Source organism: Pseudorca crassidens, chromosome 6 (assembly GCF_039906515.1).
Source record: "Pseudorca crassidens isolate mPseCra1 chromosome 6, mPseCra1.hap1, whole genome shotgun sequence".
Taxonomy (NCBI): domain Eukaryota; kingdom Metazoa; phylum Chordata; class Mammalia; order Artiodactyla; family Delphinidae; genus Pseudorca; species Pseudorca crassidens.
In genome coordinates, this window is record NC_090301.1 from 47,110,494 (window position 1) to 47,129,421 (window position 18,928).

At 40.6% G+C, this 18,928-nt stretch overlaps 1 long non-coding RNA gene across 1 annotated transcript in view; it reads right to left on the bottom strand.

Moving 5' to 3' along the window:
• The window catches only part of LOC137225818 (uncharacterized), a 49,446-nt gene that overhangs the window by 16,151 nt on the left and 14,367 nt on the right, over window positions 1–18,928 (bottom strand). Inside the window, exons 2-3 of the long non-coding RNA XR_010944039.1 lie at window positions 16,158–16,215; window positions 13,101–13,312 (exon numbers count right to left, since the gene is read on the bottom strand). This is a non-coding gene — a long non-coding RNA (uncharacterized lncRNA). The remainder of the gene's footprint in view (window positions 1–13,100; window positions 13,313–16,157; window positions 16,216–18,928) is intronic.

Consider the following 18,928-nt stretch of genomic DNA (forward strand, 5'->3'; position numbering starts at 1 on the left):
AAACCCAGGAGAAGGAAGCTCTTGGCGTCTGTCTTTTTAATCTCCATATGAAGATTCATGTGTGACATGGTCATGCTCCATTCTAAGTCTCCCCTTGGTGACAAGAGAGCTGCAGCAGCCCCGGTCTCACAACGCTTCTGGTTGGAGTCCAGCAGGAAAGAAGTCTGCCACCTTGATGGCTCCAACAAAAGTCCTGGAGTCTCATTAGCATGATTGACCTGCTTGTGAATTAGTAACTTGGCTCAGGCCAAGTATGGGTCACGTAACACCCTCCAGAGTTGAAAGTGGAATTATCTGCACAGGAACCACATGGACTGAGCGGGGAGGGGAGGTCAATCCCCAAACATAAATTGTGGGCTGTTACCAGAAGTAGGGTAAATAGATGTGCATAGCCAGAAAAAAATGTTTACTACACTACCCATTATTTTCTCTTGCCATGTGTTGTAGGCACTGTTGAAATGCTACTGTATTATACACAGTGGGAACCCTGAGAACCATACCCTTGCTTTGGCATTAAGTGTGAAACTTCCTTAGAGGCTAAAGGGCACTAGTAATTGTTCCACACTCCAGTTTAGAGAGTCTTAGCAGTACTGAGCGATCCTACTCATTGGATATAATTCAAACTACTTTTTAGTGTCAATGATGTTGTTCATATCAACGCATTTGTCTCCCCGTTACCCCACAAGCTGCTAGAAGGCAGGGGTCTAGCTGATTGCCCCACATAATGTCAGTATTAATAAATGATTTATTTACTGATTCATTCACTTAAGGGCTCTGTTTCCAGTCAGATCCGAAACAGTCAGAAGAGTTTGAGCTTCCACTGGCTTCAAAACAGGAATTATAATTCTTTTTGGCAAGTGTGAAATCATTGTAACTCGTGTTCTTTAGAAACACATTTGAACAACATCCTGCTGACTGGAAAAATGTATACAATCCTTCAACAGAACAATTGCTCATTCACCACTCCCATTTTAAATAGAAACAAAATTTCTAGTAATTAATTTTAATCATTTACCAGTCTGTTTTTTAGCAGATAGGCCCATACTATTATTCTTTTGGGCACAGACAATTTTTTCCAGAGAAGGACAGAGAATTTTTTTCCCTTTCAATTAGAACTAAGGTGTAAAGTCATCAATTTAAAGGTTGAGAAGTATCCATTTAAATCTGAGGCACTGAACTTGAGCTCTGATCCTCTGGCAGGAGCCTGTGTGTGTATTTGAGAGACAGAGAGATAGAGATGGAGGGACATATGGAAATTGACCAATTGTCTGGGAAACATGGAGGTCAGGGTGATACAAGACAATGCCAGGAAGCAAAATCAGAGTCCAGGGGCTTTCCTGGTGGCGCAGTGGTTGAGAGTCCGCCTGCCGATGCAGGGGACACGGGTTCGTGCCCCGGTCCGGGAGGATCCCACATGCCGCGGAGCGGCTGGGCCCGTGAGCCATGGCCGCTGAGCCTGCGCGTCTGGAGCCTGTGCTCCGCAACGGGAGAGGCCACAACAGTGAGAGGCCCGCGTACCGCAAAAAAAAAAAAAAAAAAAAAAAAAAATCAGAGTCCAAACAAGATATAAATCTAAGAGGAATAAGCAGAGAAGCTGAATTCTCTGAAGCTTGAATAGGCAAGAAGCAATAGGAAATAATAATAATAATAAATATCAGTGTAGCACTGACTATGAGGTAAGGACTTTCTAAGTGCTTTACACAGGAATGTGTATTCCCCTCTAGTCTAGACTACAGATTTCACGAAGGTAGGGACTGTGTTATTTTATTTCCTTCCTTGCTCAATAAATATTATTGAATACTAATGACACTGTATATGCGAAAACAAAGCCAGTGGGATAAAGCATGGAAGGTCGGGGGCAGATACTGAGACATTCCCTAAGCAGCTAAGTGAAACTGTCACTCTTCCTAAGGGGTGTCCAAGGCCTCGACTATGGTTTAGGAAGGGCTGTTCAAAGACAGTGGGGCATATCAGTTTCTACCCAGCTTTTGTCTACGTTCCAAAGATAATTTAAACCTTGCTTTTCATTAAAGCAGCCATCAAAAGGCAATGCAATGACTGTGGCACTATAAAAATCAGTCCAGGGGCTTCCCTGGTGGCACAGTGGTTGAGAGTCCGCCTGCCGATGCAGGGGACACGGGTTCGTGCCCCGGTCCGGGAAGATCCCACATGCCGTGGAGCGGCTGGGCCCGTGAGCCATGGCCGCTGAGCCTGTGCGTCCAGAGCCTGTGCTCTGCAATGGGAGAGGCCACAGCAGTGAGAGGCCCGCGTACTGAAAAAAAAAAAAATCAGTCCAGGTGTGTTGCTCTCTTCACCTTATCCTGATTCCCCTCCCTACCCCATCCTACTCAGGCATCCTAGGGTATTCTGGGACTTCTCAAGTGGAGGCAGTCACATCCCTGCTTGTAGTAATGCTGGGCACAGTTTGTTATCTGGTGTTAGGCTTGTGTGCCAGTGTCTTTCTGGAGTTTCATACTGGTTGCAGCATAGGAGGCAACTGACCTCAATAACTGGGAGCTGTGGATACCTACTTCTTTTCATAGCACATTGCTCTTGAGTAGTGCTAACTCAGCAAGTCCCAAGAGACAATCAGTCTAGCCTGTCAGGTCTGCATGTAATCAGCAAGGAATTTTTCATTCCCGGGCTAATGCCTACATGCCATACAGTCTCTATCATGTGTTCTTAGTTAAGCGAAGTATCTTAGTAGTAAACTGAACTTCTAAAAACCCAACACATTCATGTGCTGGAGAATGGGAGTGAGGGTAAAGAGGAGGCATCTCCAGACAAGAGATTTTATCACTTAAAGACACATTTTACAATGGAAAACCAGGGCAGTAAAAAAATAGAATGACTGGAGGATGCCTTTTGCTACTTGAAGGGCATCTAGATTCTGGAAACCAATCTGGGGTTTCTTTATTGATGTAACCGTTTAACGGTCTGACCACACAATAACAGACATTCTTCATTTGCAGACTCCCAAACCAATGATAACCTAACTGTGACAAAGAGAAACTTCGAGTTATTGGAATTGCTGGGGGTAGGGAAGTGGCGTATGAGCTGGGGAGGTTTAGGTAGCACAGCAACATGAAAGGCGTTGTTAATATTTCTCGGCTTATAAACAGTTGGGTTCTAGAGGGAGACTGTGTTTGAATCCCAGCTTTACCACTTACTGGATGTGTGAGCTTGGACGAATTTTTAAACCTCTCTATATCCCAGTTTCTTTGTCTGTAGAGGGGAGATAACATTAGTACATTCTTTCTAGAGGAATATTAGTACATTCTTTCTAGAGGCTTGGAACAATGTCCTAACTCATTGTAAAATTCAGCATATATTGCCCCCCAGCCCTCTCATTATTATTACTTTCATGTACCTCTCTAAGTTTCTCTATATTAAATCATTTTTCTTCTATTCCTTATTCCATAAATCTGGTTAATCTGGTTGGGTGTTAGTTGAAGATAGACTGTCCTTTCAGTTTTCATCATTTCATCAAGGCCAATCCTCAAGTTGTCATGTGGAGGGACTTCAACTGCCAAATACCTCAGGTTTCTGCCTTGTCACTCACTTCTCACCCTAGAGGGTTTGGGAGAAGGACCTGGGCTGTGTGGTCAGTGGATCTGTCATTGTGTCGACCAGATACATTCTGGTGTGGCTCTCCACCAACAGTCAGGACTGGCCCTGTGGGGAAGATTTGAGTTTGTCTAGGTCTTCCATGACAAGGTAGATGATAACTGTACTATTTTAGAGCTATGATATCCATTATTTGGACCTATTTTCCAATCTACTTTTTAGCAGTAACAAAGCTTATATTTCTCCACCATATGACTAGGATGTCTTTTTCTCAGTTGGTTTTGACTCAGAGGGAGAATAATATTTTATTTATTGGGTCCCCAAATTCTCAAAACCTACTATGTGTAAGGTTCGCAGAGGTTTCTGTAGGTGATACATTAATGTCTAAGGTAACTTCTTTTCCTCGGGGAGCTTGAAATCCAGTAAAAAGAATGATAACTTTTCATAAGTAACTATAACACAGGATGAATAATTAAAATAAGAAAAGCAAATTGTGGGGACTTCCCTGGTGGTGCAGTGGTTAAGAATCGCCTGTCAATGGCAGGGGACACGGGTTTGATCCCTGGTCCAGGAAGATCCCACATGCCACGGAGCAACTAAGCCCGTGCACCACAACTACTGAGCCCATGTGCCACAACTACTGAAGCCCACAAGCCTAGAGACCGTGATCCGCAACGAGAAGCCACTGCAATGAGAAGCCCGCGCATGGCAACGAAGAGTAGCCCCCACTTGCCACAATTAGAGAAAGCTCGCATGCAGCAGCGAAGACTCAATGCAGCCCAAAATAAATAAATAAATACATAAAATAAAAAAGAAAAGCAAATTTTGTGGGCAATTCAAAGGAGGGAGAAATCACTTCCTTCTGGAGGCATCAGGAAAAAAAAAACTCATGGAAGAGATAGTATTTAATGTGGTTATTACTTTGACAGATTTAATGGGGGAGGGAGAGAGCATTTTAAACACACAGCAATACCATAAAGGCAGAAAAGCATGAATATGTGTGTCAGGAGAGGGAGGGTGGCAAGGAGGTATCTGTGGAGAAACAACAAGTAATTCATTCTGGCTGAAACTTAGAGTATAAGTAAGTTGGGGAAGAGGCTGGACAGGCTTTGACCATACTGTGGAAACACATGGAAAATTTTTGAACAAGGTACTCACTTGTAGAGTTGCTTTTAAAGAAGATGAATCAGGCAGTGATACATAAGGCAGTTTCAATTCAGAGATAAGGGAATGGGAATAACTGAGATGGAATTGAGATTCAATTCCCTATTTGTATGATTCTAAGTCTTGACTTATCTGATTAAAGCAAATAAAAAACGATTTGTGTTAGAAGGATAAAACAATGAGCTCAGACTTAGATACTAAGTTTGAGATGTTACTGGGACATTCAAGTGAATAACTCTAGTCACTTCTGGCTCCATTCTGTCCTTCAATTGGTAGGGAAATAGACTCCACCTCCAATTCTGCAAAGAATTTGTTGCCACCTTGAATGTACTACACCAATTTTACAATGTATTAGCCCTGTAACCCAGGGCTTTTACCTTAATCCTTCTCAGCCTTAGTTTCCTAACATCGCAAAAGGAAAACCTATGTCATAGACTTCCAAAGTTAGATAACATATGTACCTACCTTGCACAGGTCCTAACATGTAGTTGGTGCTAAGAAACGATAGCGATCACCATCATCATCACCCATACAGAGTCAGGTCCAAATACTGGCTCTGTCATTTACTAGCTGTGTGATTAATCTTTTTAAACCTTCGTTTGCTCATCTTTAAAATGGGGGATAATAAGAATAACTACAACAACTATGGTTGTTGTAAAGACTTATGAGATGATCTATGCATAGAACTTCTTAAGAGGATAGCACTTGTAGCTCCCAGACAGAGCTCTTGTGAAGATTCAACAAGTTCTTGAATGTATTCAGCATACAGTCAAGATTCTAAATGTTAGGTATTATTATTATAATTACATTGCTACTACTACAACTACATTGCATTAGGTAGATATTTGGTTGTTACTTCTCTATTAATTGTGGGTTCTTTAAAGAATTTTCTCAATATGTAATTTACTTAGAAAATAGATAGATAGATGGATGTTTTAAAATATAAATTGAAGATATCTAGAGGGCACTTTGCTCTGTTTATTGGGAACTTAGGGTTTGGGGCCTTAAGGTATGGATTTTAGAATACATGCATAGAGATAATAATTGAGAACGTTGAGGGAGTATAGGGAATAAGGAGGCCTGATGAACCTTACCAGGTGTTTGCTCATTGAAGATGGGAGGAGGAAGAGAGGCCAGGAAGGGATTCATAAGAAAAGATGAGTGATGCAGAAGTAGAATGACAGCCGTCACAGTCCCAAGAAAGGAGGACACTGCAGGAAGGACAGGGATGTTCAACATTGCTAAATGGTACATAAAAGCTTGAGAAAAACTGTAGGCTTTGCCAATTATGGGGTAATTGGTGACCTTGAGAGAACAGTTTTAGAAAGAGAATCAAGAGTAGAATCCAGGGCTTCCCTGGTGGCGCAGTGGTTGAGAGTCCGCCTGCCGATGCAGGGGACGCGGGTTCATGCCCCGGTCCGGGAGGATCCCACATGCCACGGAGTGGCTGGCCCGGTGAGCCATGGCCGCTGAGCCTGTGCGTCCGGAGCCTGTGCTCCACAACGGGAGAGGCCACAACAGTGAGAGGCCCGCGTACCGCAAAAAAAAAAAAAAAGAGAGGTCCTTGGTGCAATAGGGACCCAGAGGAAACAGGGAAGAATGGGAATAGAGGCTAGGTTGAACTTTATAAAAGCAGAGACATGAGCCTCTCTTGGAGGCCAGAGTAAAGCAAAGGAGTAGGCAGATTAAAATTACCAAGAGATACTAAGATGGAGCAAATGGAATTTCAAGAGGTCTCCATCAGCTATCTTGGATCTTACTGGTAAATAAGAAAGTGACTACAGTATTCTGAGAGATTGCCAGAAGTGGGTGGGAACTGAAGGACAAGGAAAGCCGTATGGAAAGGCTGCTGTGCAGAGCTGACTGTAGCTGAATTCAATAATTTCTGGGGCAGTAGAGAGCTCAGCTGAAATTAGATAATTAGTTTAGTGCCATTGGTTTAATGATATCCTGTAGACCCAATCTATTGACTTTCCCTAGAAATGATCAATCTTCAGGAGGAAGGTAGGGAAAGCATATTTTGCATTATATTAAACTTGATAATGCTGAGGCAGAAATGAGGGAACATAAAAATGGCAAGAGATGCCATGTGGTAATTAACAGTAAGTTACTAACATGGCTTGGTATATACCTGACATAACAAATGAACCCAGAACAGAGAGAATATATTGAAGAAAAGAGAGAGTTCAAGACACATATGGATACCATTAGGATTAAAAACAGGTTAGGTGATCATGAAGATATGGAAGGAATTGAAGTTGAGATTAGAATGTAGATTCTCAGGGGTTTTAAGATCTTAGAAGTGGAGCAACACCAAGTGAGATGAAGTCTAGAGGGGCCGTGTCAGGGGGGTCACCTCGTGGAGTGGAGCTCAGCTTCCAAAGTCCAGAAAGCAGTGAGGAAAGGTTGTGTAGGAATACGATCCAGTGGGTCAGTCAGAGTGGTCTGGGTTCTAAGCCCCAGCTCTATCACTCTTCAGTTGGGTGACCCCGTGCAAGTTACTAAACCTTTCCAAATCTCTTTTCTCATCTGTAAAATGGAGGTCATATTGCTTCCCAACTTTTAGAATTGTTGGGAGGACTAAATGGGATAATATATGTAAAGTATCTCACATCTGACATCTGATAAGGGCTCAGAACATACTCTTATTAATATTTAGTGTTAGCTTTCAGTATTTTCATGAATCATACCTTAGTGTCTATCCTTGCGAGGATGACAGAGCTTAAAGTGGAGAGGAAGACTGTGGATGGAATACTAAAGTCAGTGAAAAAGATACTGTATCAGGTTTTAGAGGTTAGTGGATGATTGGGTAAGGACTGTTAGAAAGCCTAACTAAAAATGCCTTCAACAATACTGACTACCTCAAAACAACAAATCCCCAGGTAGAACTGCTCCAAAGTTTAGTGCCATTGGCTTAATGATATCTTGAAAGACCCAGATGCTTTCTCGGCTTGTTGGCTTGTCCCCTTGGACTATTTCTCAACATGGCCCCAATATCATGGCTGAAGCTTCAGGTACCGTTAGGCACTGAGTTTGACGGATCCTTAGTGGATCTCTCTACAGTGTGAGAGGGCTAGCACCTATTGATTTGGGGAATAAGACAACAGAGAAATACCATTTAACATTTTGTTGCACAAATGATGCTGCAATGAGCATGCTTGTAGATGCCTCATTATGCATATGTGAAGTATTTTGTAGGATGAATAGGGAGATGTCAAATTGTTTCCACAGACGGCAACATTTAAGTGTTGCAGAATCTTACAAATGCCATTACCACTTTACACACTAATTAGTAGTACAAAAAAAAATTTCCTTACTTCCTATCCAAAGTTTGATAAGATTAAACTTTTAAATATTTGTTAATCTGGCAAATGAAAAACTTATCACATTGCTTTTTCAGTGTGCATTTTCTTGGTTACAAATGAAGTTGACTAGCTTCTCAAATGTTTGGATTATTTGCACTAAATTTTCTATGAGTTTCCTGTTTACAACTTTTGCTTGCTTTTCTATTAGGTTGTTCATATTTTCTTCACTTATAGAAATTCCTCATATAGTCTAGATACTATATAACAATCCTTTGATTGCCATTTATGTCTATCTTTTGTCTTTTAGCTTTGTTTAAGGTGTCTATTGTAGGAAGCAACTTTTAATTTGCACAAATTTTTTGTACTCTTAAGGTTCTTAGGTTGTTCTACTGGCAGTAACTATGCAGTTGTTTAATCTCCAGGTCAACCCTGCCCAAAGTCAAGTACAGGAAGCTGTCTACACAGTGTCATTTAAATGATAAGGAGAGAAAGGCTCAACTGCTCAAATATATTTCAATCCATGAGTCTGATGCCATGTCTGAATTTTCCCACCTGAGTCATTCCCAAGGGACTTTCTGGGAACTTGGATTTTAACTGTGTGAAGGATGTTATTATCTTGTTGAGACAGGATATTAGCCTATTAACAATAATTGTGCTCTCTGATTAAATTTTGCCTTATTTTTGCAGTACGCGGGTCTCTCACTGTTGTGGCCTCCCGTGTTGCGGAGCACAGGCTCCGGACGCGCAGGCTCAGCGGCCATGGCTCACGGGCCTAGCCGCTCCGCGGCATGTGGGATCTTCCCGGACCGGGGCACGAACCCGTGTCTCCTGCATCGGCAGGCGGACGCTCAACCACTGCGCCACCAGGGAAGCCCGCCATTTATTTTTATCAGAGGGAATGAGATGTACAGGGAAAGTAAAGAATGTTTGAAACAGTGCATGGCTCATGTGCTTGAAGAAATTTTATGGAAGGATTCGGGTAGCAAGGAGGTAGCTTCAAGACAACTTTTCTCTTTCTCAGGAAGGAAGAAAAGAGAAAGACGAAAAGGGAAATACTCTCAAAACAAACCTTGATATTTTTTTTTCTCCCCTTAGGCTAGAGTCCTCTAACATTTGGGTTACTTGCTAGGTCAATATCAAAATGTGATAACTTTCCACTGAAAGTAGATGCTACTTTGATTATTTCCTTAATTAAAGCAAACTTAAATAAGCAGTTCCACAGTTATGATTCAATAAATCCTTTCAAACATTCCTCACGAAAGAGTCCTGTGATAAAGTCATTTCAGATGGAAAACAAGGGAATTAAAAAAGAAAAATGGCATAAAAGACTTCTCTTTTGCCATGTGTTAAGTTGGGGGAATTTTTTCTATCCTTGTAAGCGGTTTTTAGTCTCTGAGGAAAAAAATACTTAAAGAAAGCAGATGTTGATGAGTCACATTTAAGCTCTTATAGTTCAAAACATATTTTTTATTTGTGTATGAAGCTGTGGTCTGGAAGATAACTGGCTAAAGTCCTTGACTTTAGGGTTTTAACCCTATGTTGTCAATACCAAAGAAGTTGGACTAGAAAATCTCTACGAATACTCCCAACTCTTGTATTCTACACTTTTTAATGAACTTTATGCTTTTTTTGCCTTTGCCCCAATTATGTAGCCACAAGATGATATAGCCCCCAGCCCCTTTCTCCTCTGGCTATTTCTTTAAGTCACTGTCCAAGAATGAACAGTGAAGGAATTAGGAAGGAGAAAACTTTCAAAGTGTGAGAATGGGAGCAGCGGTCAGTCACTGTTCAGTAGAGTTTTACAGATTGCTAACCACAAGTAGACAGACTAACCAAATGATCACAAGCGTGATTACAGCTGAAGATAAGTCTCTTTATAACAAAGGACTGAAGACCTAACTGCGAAGTCAAAAAAACCCACTTCTCTCAGGAAGAACCAACACCTGAGCAGAGATCTGAAGGAGGAAGAGGGGTGACAAAGTGAAAGAGGGGTGGGTTGCCTGTGGTAAGAGCATGCCAGGCAGAAACAACTAGCACCTACAGGGTCCTGCAGCAGGGGGCACAGTGTGTTCAGGGAAGTTGGCAGTAAGGGGATGTATCCCCAAGGTAGTTAAGGGAAAACAGACAGGATTTAGAATTGATTTGGATCACTGGAGCTAGTTCTCCCTCAGAGTCCTTGCTACTCTCTTCCTCCTCTTTCTCTCCTAGCAGATAAAAAAACACTTGAGCTAGGCATTGTTTTAAGCACTTTACACATATGAACTCAACTCTAACTCAACAATAACCCAATGAGTATATGGTAGAATATATGAACTCATGATCCTACCTGAAAATCTCTGCTTCACCTTTTTCTTCCATATATATATATATATATATATATATATATATATCTATATATATCTTTAAGATAGCAGACATTTTTTTTTTTGCTAGGGACAAGCTCGGGGTTATTTGAGAAAAGAAAACAAAAAACAAAAAAACGATGGGAGTATTCAAATGCGGTTTGGACATGCTCAATCCCAAGGCATGGGACTTAAGAAGAAAATTACAGAAAACTACAGTCCATTCCTGTGTAATTTATTTAATTGAAATATATAATATCTATTGAGTGCATATTGCATCAAATACTATTCTGAACATTTTATATATTAGTTTATCTTCACACCTAACTCTATTGTGATGCCCATTTTACAAATGAGAACACCAAGGGAAATCTCCAAGAATGTACAGCTGATAGTAGTGAAGAGAGGTGGGTGCTGATCCTGGGCAGTCTGTCTTCAGAGGCCACTCTTAAGCACTAAACATCACTTGCTCATCTGTATGAGTACCCAATGCCTTGCTACCTCCTAAAATGGTTCTCTTCTTTCTTCTCCGCTAGACTCCCTTATGATATATTAGGAAACAAAGGTCCTCACGACAAACATGATATAGTCATTGAATTAACAGAAAATAAAGAAACTGGTGGAACTCTATAAGGACAACTACCAAGACTGCTTTTTCTTCAACAAATGAGAATATGGAAGTCATTTTGTGGCCAATGAACATGAAATACTTAAGATATGAGGCAAGCCGCCATGTAACTCTAGATTCCTGAAACTGGTAGTATAAAAACTGCTCTAAGGCTGCTTTTGAGCAGGGATCATAGTCAATCCTACACCACTAAAGTAATTACAGCAGAAAAAAGAAAGACCATTTTCAACAAAGCTGCAGAATTTCTCTGATTTGCATTAAGAATTTGTCATTTTCTTGGCACGTTTCTCCTTTCATTATTGAACTCTATGAGAGATCATGTGTTTCAAGTCTGCCTCACTTTCATTTAGGCTCAAATCAAATTCCAGAATGTTCTTTTGGATGAAGGGGTTTCCCTAAAGCTAACTGGAGTTTCCTGCACTTTTGTTGAGATCTAAACTAGCAAGATTTCAGTACCTCAGTCGTCACTCATCACTTTAATCGTTCAGTTGTATATATCCTCAGCTTTCTTGCTACTTTATTCCTCCATCTTACCCTCTTAGAAGATAATAAAGTACTTCTGTTGTGTTTTCTCTGTGCCCTTCCCCTCTCCTCCCCACCCTTCCCCTTGCCTCCTCTTCTTTCAGTGCTTAGAACTGTCCGTCTATTCACTCAACAACACCCTCTGAGTATACGGCAGAGTACGTGGGCCCAGATGCAGGTAGGTTGAGAGACAGGGTGGTGGAAGCATGTAAAAGATCTCCTCTAAATGCTCCTAGTTTCTCTGTAAATGGGAAACAGACTATACTCATTTTACAGGTGAGGAATCTGAAGCACAGCGAGAGTAAGCAGTTTGTTCAAGACCACCTAGCTTCCAAGTGGCCGAACCATGATTTAAATCTAATCAGTCTGACTCCAGAGTGTATACTCTTCGCCTTCATGCACTGCTGCCAAACTCCTCTCTGGTTAAATTCAACTCTGTACTTCCCTGCCTGACCCACCAGGGTCCCTCTGACACTGCTCTAACAGCCCTCCTCTGCACTCCCACCTGACACACTAGGTGCTATAGGCGCTAATTCAAGGAATTTCCTAACTTCTTGCTTCTTTCTGAAAGACAAACAGTTGGTAACTTTTGTGAATTAGGCTGTAACTACTTTATAACTAACATGTCCTGCCCATCATCTGTCAGCTGCAAGGTACTCTGGTGAGCCACCACTTGAGAGCTTTACTCATTTTAACAGATTTCATTGGCATAGCTCTGGGTGGCAATCCAGTTTTTTGAAAATGTGCTCAGCCATAAAGGCCCAAGTCCACGCAGCTGTGGCAAAGTTACAGTTCTGTGGTTTCACGTTAGTTACCTTATAGTTATTGTGTAATTAGCGCCGCTTAATGTATATTACCAAAATAAATATATCTACCCCAGGAAAAAAAAAAAAAAAAGCTGAACATAGCTGAAGACTAATGACCATGCTGATTATTCTCCCTTCAGATTCACGCTTTGGCACAGCCCTGAAAGTCTACTCTTTCCCAGTCAGTTCATTTCTTAATTACTTTACCTCTTAGCTCTTTTCAAACTTTTGTTGCCACTTCTCCAGTCTTCACTCTGTAATGACTTGTTTCCCATTTCATTGAGAAAATGGAAGCAGTCAGAAGAGAACTTCCGCATACTCCCCACACCACATCTACTGACCTACTTGCATTGGGCCCCATGTACTCTGCCTGACCTTTCACCATGGATGAATGTCTGTGTGCTTATCTAAATCCAGTAGCTCCTTATTGAGCACTGGATCCCATCCCCTCACCTTCTCCAGGATCTCTCTCTTTCAAATATACCCTCTCTTCTGTATCATCAGTTTTCCTACCCCCATAAGTCATTTCCCATCAGTAGACACATATTCTGTAATATTCCTATCTTAAAAACAAAAACAGACTTCTGGTTTCTGATCTGGCCTGTAAGGAGCTTGGCAATTGTCATTCTGTCTTGACAGCAAGTAAAAAGCTGAACAAATCGAAAAATCAACAATTTTTCTTAGCTCCATCAGAGAAGTGAGGTCATGGGCAAACCACTACCTCCCAAACTGGAGAGACAGGTAAATACAGAGAATCACAACTTACTGGAGCAGAAACCTTCATGAGAACCGGTGCTGGGATATGAAAACCTGAACTGTAATTGACAAATTGCTGGAGGCTCAGTGTGCACAAGCCTGAGAGTTAAAAACTCCAGGGGGACCCAGTCATCAGCAGGTCCCCACAATTTTGTGAGTTTTATCTCCAGGAGCTTGACCTGGTTCTTGCAGTGAATATCAGAGGAAAATTTGCTTGGGTTTCTGGAAGGAGGAGGAGAAAAGAAATCATTTTGAAATACGTAAGAGCATTTTTTTCTTAACAAGTCCTGCCCATAAGAGAAACTATTTTACAGAGCCTAAACTACTGAGATTTTATCAGAAGGGAAATACCCAAGTCTAGCCCATTCTAGCTTTCCACGTGGGAGAAAGGAAATACCCAATCCCAATTCCTTTTAGCCTTCCATGTGAGAGAAGGGAAGTAGCTAACTCCATCTCCCTCTAGCCATTCTGTCCCACCTGGGGGAAAACACTGAGACACACTCGTGAAGTTCACAGTTCAGAGGCACAGGCTCTCTGAAAGACTGAGACCTGAGAACACTTTCCCTTCCCCCACACCTTACTACCACATTACTAAAGGTCTATTTACCACAGTGCCTTTTAACCAATATATTATGTCTGGTTATAAAGGCAAAACATGCAGTTTGAAGAGACAGCAAGCACTAGAACTAGACTCAGATATTGCAGGGATGTTGGAATAATCAGACCAGGAATTTAAAACAACTATGATTAATATGCTAATTAAGGGCTCTAACAAATAAAGTAGACAGCATGCAAGAACAGATGGACAATGTAAGCAGAGAGATGGAAATTCTAAGAAAGAATAAAAAGGAAATACTAGAGATAAAAAAGCTGTAATGGAAATGAGGAGTGCCTTTGATGGGCTTATGGGTAGACAGGACACAGCTCAGAAAAGGATCTCTGTGCTTGAGCATATGTTAATAGAAATCTCCCAAACTGAAAAGGAAACAGAAGACTTTAAAAAAAGACAAAAAAAACCCAGAACAGAATATCCAAGAACTGTGGGACAATGATAAAAGGGGTAACGTACACATAATGGGAATACTAGGAGGAGAAGAAAGAAAGAATTGAAAGAAGGGACATCACAAAATATCCCATGAACATTTTAAGGATAATTATGCCCTTCACAAAAATTAATTCAAAATGTATCATATAGAAATGTAAAATACAAAAATTATAAAACTCCTAGAAGATAACATAGCAGAAAACCTAGATGACCTCTGATATGCAATTACTTTTTAGATGTAACACCAAAGGCATGATCCATGAAAGAAAGAATTATAAGGTAGAGTTCATTAAAATTAAAAACTTCTGCTCTGCAAAAGACAATGTCAAGAAAATGAGAAGACAAGCCTTAGAGTGGGAGAAAATATTTCCAAAAGACATATCTATAAAGGACGGTTTTCCAAAATATACAAAGAACTCTTAAAACTCAACAATAAGAAAATCAACAACTGCATTGAAAAATGAGCCAAAGACCTGAACAGATACTCTATCAAAGAATACATACAGATGGCAAATAAGCATATAAAAAGATGCTCAACATCATATGTCATATGTCATTAGAGAAGTGCAAATTAAAATAACAATGAGATACCACTATACACCTATTAGTTGGGGCCAAAATCCAAAACACTAACAACAGCAAATGCTAGTGAAGATGTGGAGCAATAGGAACTGTCATTGCTGGTGGGAATGCAATATGGTACAGCCACTTTGGCAGACAGTTTGGCAATTTCTGTCAAAACTAAACATGTCTCACCATAAGATCCAACAATTGCATTCCTTGGTATTTACTCAAATGAATTGAAGAGTTGTATCCACACAAAACCTTGCACATAAAGATGTTTACAGCAGCTTGATTCATAGTTGCCAAAACATGGAAGCAACCAAGATGTCCTTCAGTAAGTGAATGGATAAATAAACTGTGGTACATTCAGACAACTGACTATATTCAGTGCTAAAAAGAAATAAATTATCAAGCCGTGAAAAGACATGGAGGAATCTTAAATGCATATTACTAAGTGAAAGAAGCCAATCTGAAGAGGCTACATATTGTATGATTCTAACTATATGCCATTCTAGAATAGGCGAAACTATAGAGACCATAAAAAGATCAGTTGTTGCAAGGGTGGGGTGGGGGTGAGGATATGAATAGGCAGAGCACTGAAGAGTTTTAGAGAATTTGGTTCTGGAGAAGGCAAAACTATGGAGAAGGTAAAAGGATCAGTGGTGCTAGGGTTTGGGGGAGGGAGGGATGAATAGGTGGAACACAGGATTTTTAGGGCAGTGAAACTACTAGGTATAATACTATAGTGGTGGATACCTATTATACATATGTCAAAACCCAAAGAATGTAAAACACCAAGAGTGAACCCTAACGTAAACTATGGACTTTGGGTGATACTGATGTGTCAATACAGGTTCATCAATTGTAACAAATACAGCACTCTTGTGTGGGACTTTGATGGTGGGCGAGGCTGTATATACATGCATGCTCAGTAGACATGTGGGAAACCTCTCTATCCTCTGCTCAATTTTGCTGTGCACTAAAACTGCTCTAAAAATAAAGTCAATTTAAAATCAAAACAAAACAAAAACAAAATAAAAAAACCTTCCTGGACCTACATTTGCTTCCAGCTGCCACCTTATTTCTCTGCTCCCTTTAGAGAAAAACTCCTCCAAAGAGTTGCCTGTACTCGCTAGCTGTCTCTATTTCCCCTCTTCCCATCTCTCTTGGATCTATTCCCACCAAGGTTTTGCCCTCACTATTCCACTGAAATGTGGTCAATTCTCAGTCCTCATGTTACCTGAAATATGAGCAGCTGTAGACACAGTGGTAATTTCATCTTTTTCAATAGACTGACTTCACTTGGTTCCTGGGACGTCCATTTTTAATGTCCCCCTTCTCCCCTGTGGGCCACTCTTCCTTAATCTCCTTCGCTGGTTTCCCCTCATATCTCTAAATGCTAAACATTGGAGTGTACTGAGCTCAGTCTTTGGTCTTCTTTGCTGTATCTACACTTACTTTCTTGGTGGTCTCATCCAGACTCATGGCTTTAAATACTATTGATAACCGAGGATGCCTAAAAAAGACAAAAAAAACACACACCAATTCATGGGGTTGTAATGAGGATTAAATGAGTTAATGCACACAGGCACTTAAAACTGTCTAGAACACAGTAAGTACTTTATATAATCAGCTAAAAACATGCTGGCTGTCTATTAGGCATCACAAACATCACATGTTTAAAACCAAATTTCCCATTTTTCTCCCTTAAGTTCTCGCTCCTGTAGACCTTCCTAACATCTTTAACTCCTTGCTTCCTATCATATTCCCCATTTAGACTATGAGAAAATCCGGGGGGTTCTACCTTCAAAATATATTCAGAATTCAAACTTTCCCAGTATTTCATCACTATATCCTTGTCCAAGGTACTATTATCTTCTACCTGCTCTATTGAAAATTTGCTGATCTGTCTCCCGGGCTTTCTCTTATTTCCCTTTGGCCTAGTTCAACACAGCAACCAGAGTGAACCTTTTAAAATGTAGGTCAGATCGTGCCATTCCTTTATTCTAAATCCTCCAATGGCTGTGCATCTTACTCAGAGCAAAAGCCAATATCTGTGCAATGGCCTGGGAGGCCCTAGATTAATTGGCTGCTTGCTGCTTCTCTGATTTCATCGCTTACCACTCTGTAGTTCACTCTGCTTCAGCACACTAGCTTCCTTGCTCTTTCTCCAGATATACCAAATACACGCCTTTCGCCATTAATTTTGCATTTGATTTCCCTCTGCCTGGAGTGTCCTTCCACCCGGCAACCTGCTCAATGTCTCTGCTCGTCCCCTCTTGCCTTCTCCAGTATCTCTCTCAAAGAATTTCCCTCTCCCGCATCATCAGGGCCACTAGGGGAGGACCTAGCCTGTATATTATGTAAAAACTTCAAAACCAAGTTCTTGATGACATCCTTTGAGCATCTAGATCAAGCCTGGCCTAATGATAGCCCTACTCCTGAGCTGTTATATGAGGCAACCATGCCCTTTAGAGCTTATTACAAAATGTGGCAAATAACTTGGAAGGTGTTGTACGTAAAAAATATCATCATCATTATTATATTTTAATCATAATTTATTGTTCATATTTTAATTGGTAGAATTGTATAATGAGTATTAGCAGAAGGAAAACTTTAATTTGTCTAAATAAAGGATGGAGAAATGTATTGCTGGATCTTTTCTTCTGGAGTCATTATTATGTTGTACAACATGAAGAGAAAAGAGAGGGGAAGGAGCTGACAGTTATAAACTGTCAGGCTTTGTGCTAAGTGCTTCACATGCATTTTATTCTTCAAAAACTCAGCGTCCCCAGGACAAATCTTTTTCTCCACATTTTACAAATGAGGAATGTTAGAAGGTCAAGGTCATCTAGCTATTAAGGGGAATAGTCAGGATTTGTGACTAGGGCTGTGTTACTCCAAAATCTATTCTCTTGCCATTTTCACCATGCTGGGTTTGGTCTTTAAATCTTTCTCCAATAAATAAGTCCTGTTTATTGAGTCAGTGAGTGAAGCCAGAAACCAAGTGGAAAAAAGAATTCTCTTCAGTCTGCAAATGTCAAGGGTGATAATATGTAGCTGTGTTTTTACCATTGAGCTTAAAATCTTGCAACTCAGGCTTTGTAGAAATATGAGGAAGAAATTACCCATCAGCACTTCTAATGAATTAGAGAATGATAAAATGTTACTGCACAAAGTGACAACATCCCACTTATCTCCTGGAACCCATTCAATGATGGAAAAGGATATGAATCAACTATAAATAGAATATATCGGCTCATCTGTTCTTACCGGATGTAGTGAAATTTAGTATCTAGGGCAAGGGTTGGTTTAAGGGTGCCTCTGAGCTTGCTTTTCAGTGAGCAAGTTTTTTTTGAATAGCATACGTTTAATAAATTATGATTAGTGGACTTCCCTCGTGGTGCAGTGGTTAAGAATCTGCCTGCCAATGCAGGGGACAGGGGTTCAAGCCCTGGTCCGGGAAGATCCCACATGCGGCGGAGCAACTAAGCCCGTGTGCCACAACTACTGAGCCCACGTGCCACAATTACTGAAGCCCGCGTGCCTAGAGCCTGTGCTCTGCAACGAGAAGCCACCACAATGAGAAGCCTGCGCACCACAACAAAGAGTAGCCCCCCGCTCGCCACAACTAGAGAAAGCCCACGTGCAGCAATGAAGACCCAACACAGGCATAAATAAATAAATAAAATTATGATTATTTACTTTTACACTGTGATTTAAATAGTATAACATTAGAAACATTTAAAGAAAGATAATTTGATATTTGTCCCAAAAGAGATTGATTTTAAACTACAGTAAAAAACCTAGTTAATGCATTCAAGTCAACATTATTTATTAAGTGCCTATTTGTGTTCTGAACTCTGCTGGATACTAAGTACAGAGAGCACGGTGTATTCAAACTAGTCCACAGCCCCTAGAAACCCTTGAGGAATCCTTCTTCTTTTTCTCTTTTGTGAGTTAGCAATGCAAAAGCTATTTGGGATGAGCTATATCCCAGGCACAAAGTAGTCATTTAAATGGTTGGCCAGTTCACCTCCTTCATGGAACAAGGAGAACTGAAATAAGGGCAGGGTATTCTTTGTCAATCCGTTTCATAACCAACCTCCATTTAATCCTTTAGATGTCTTCTAAATTAATCTGTCTCACATATTTTTATTGCTATTCTTTGAATCTATGCCAAAATACATTACATATTCCCAGTATTGAGATGCTGAGAAATGGATACA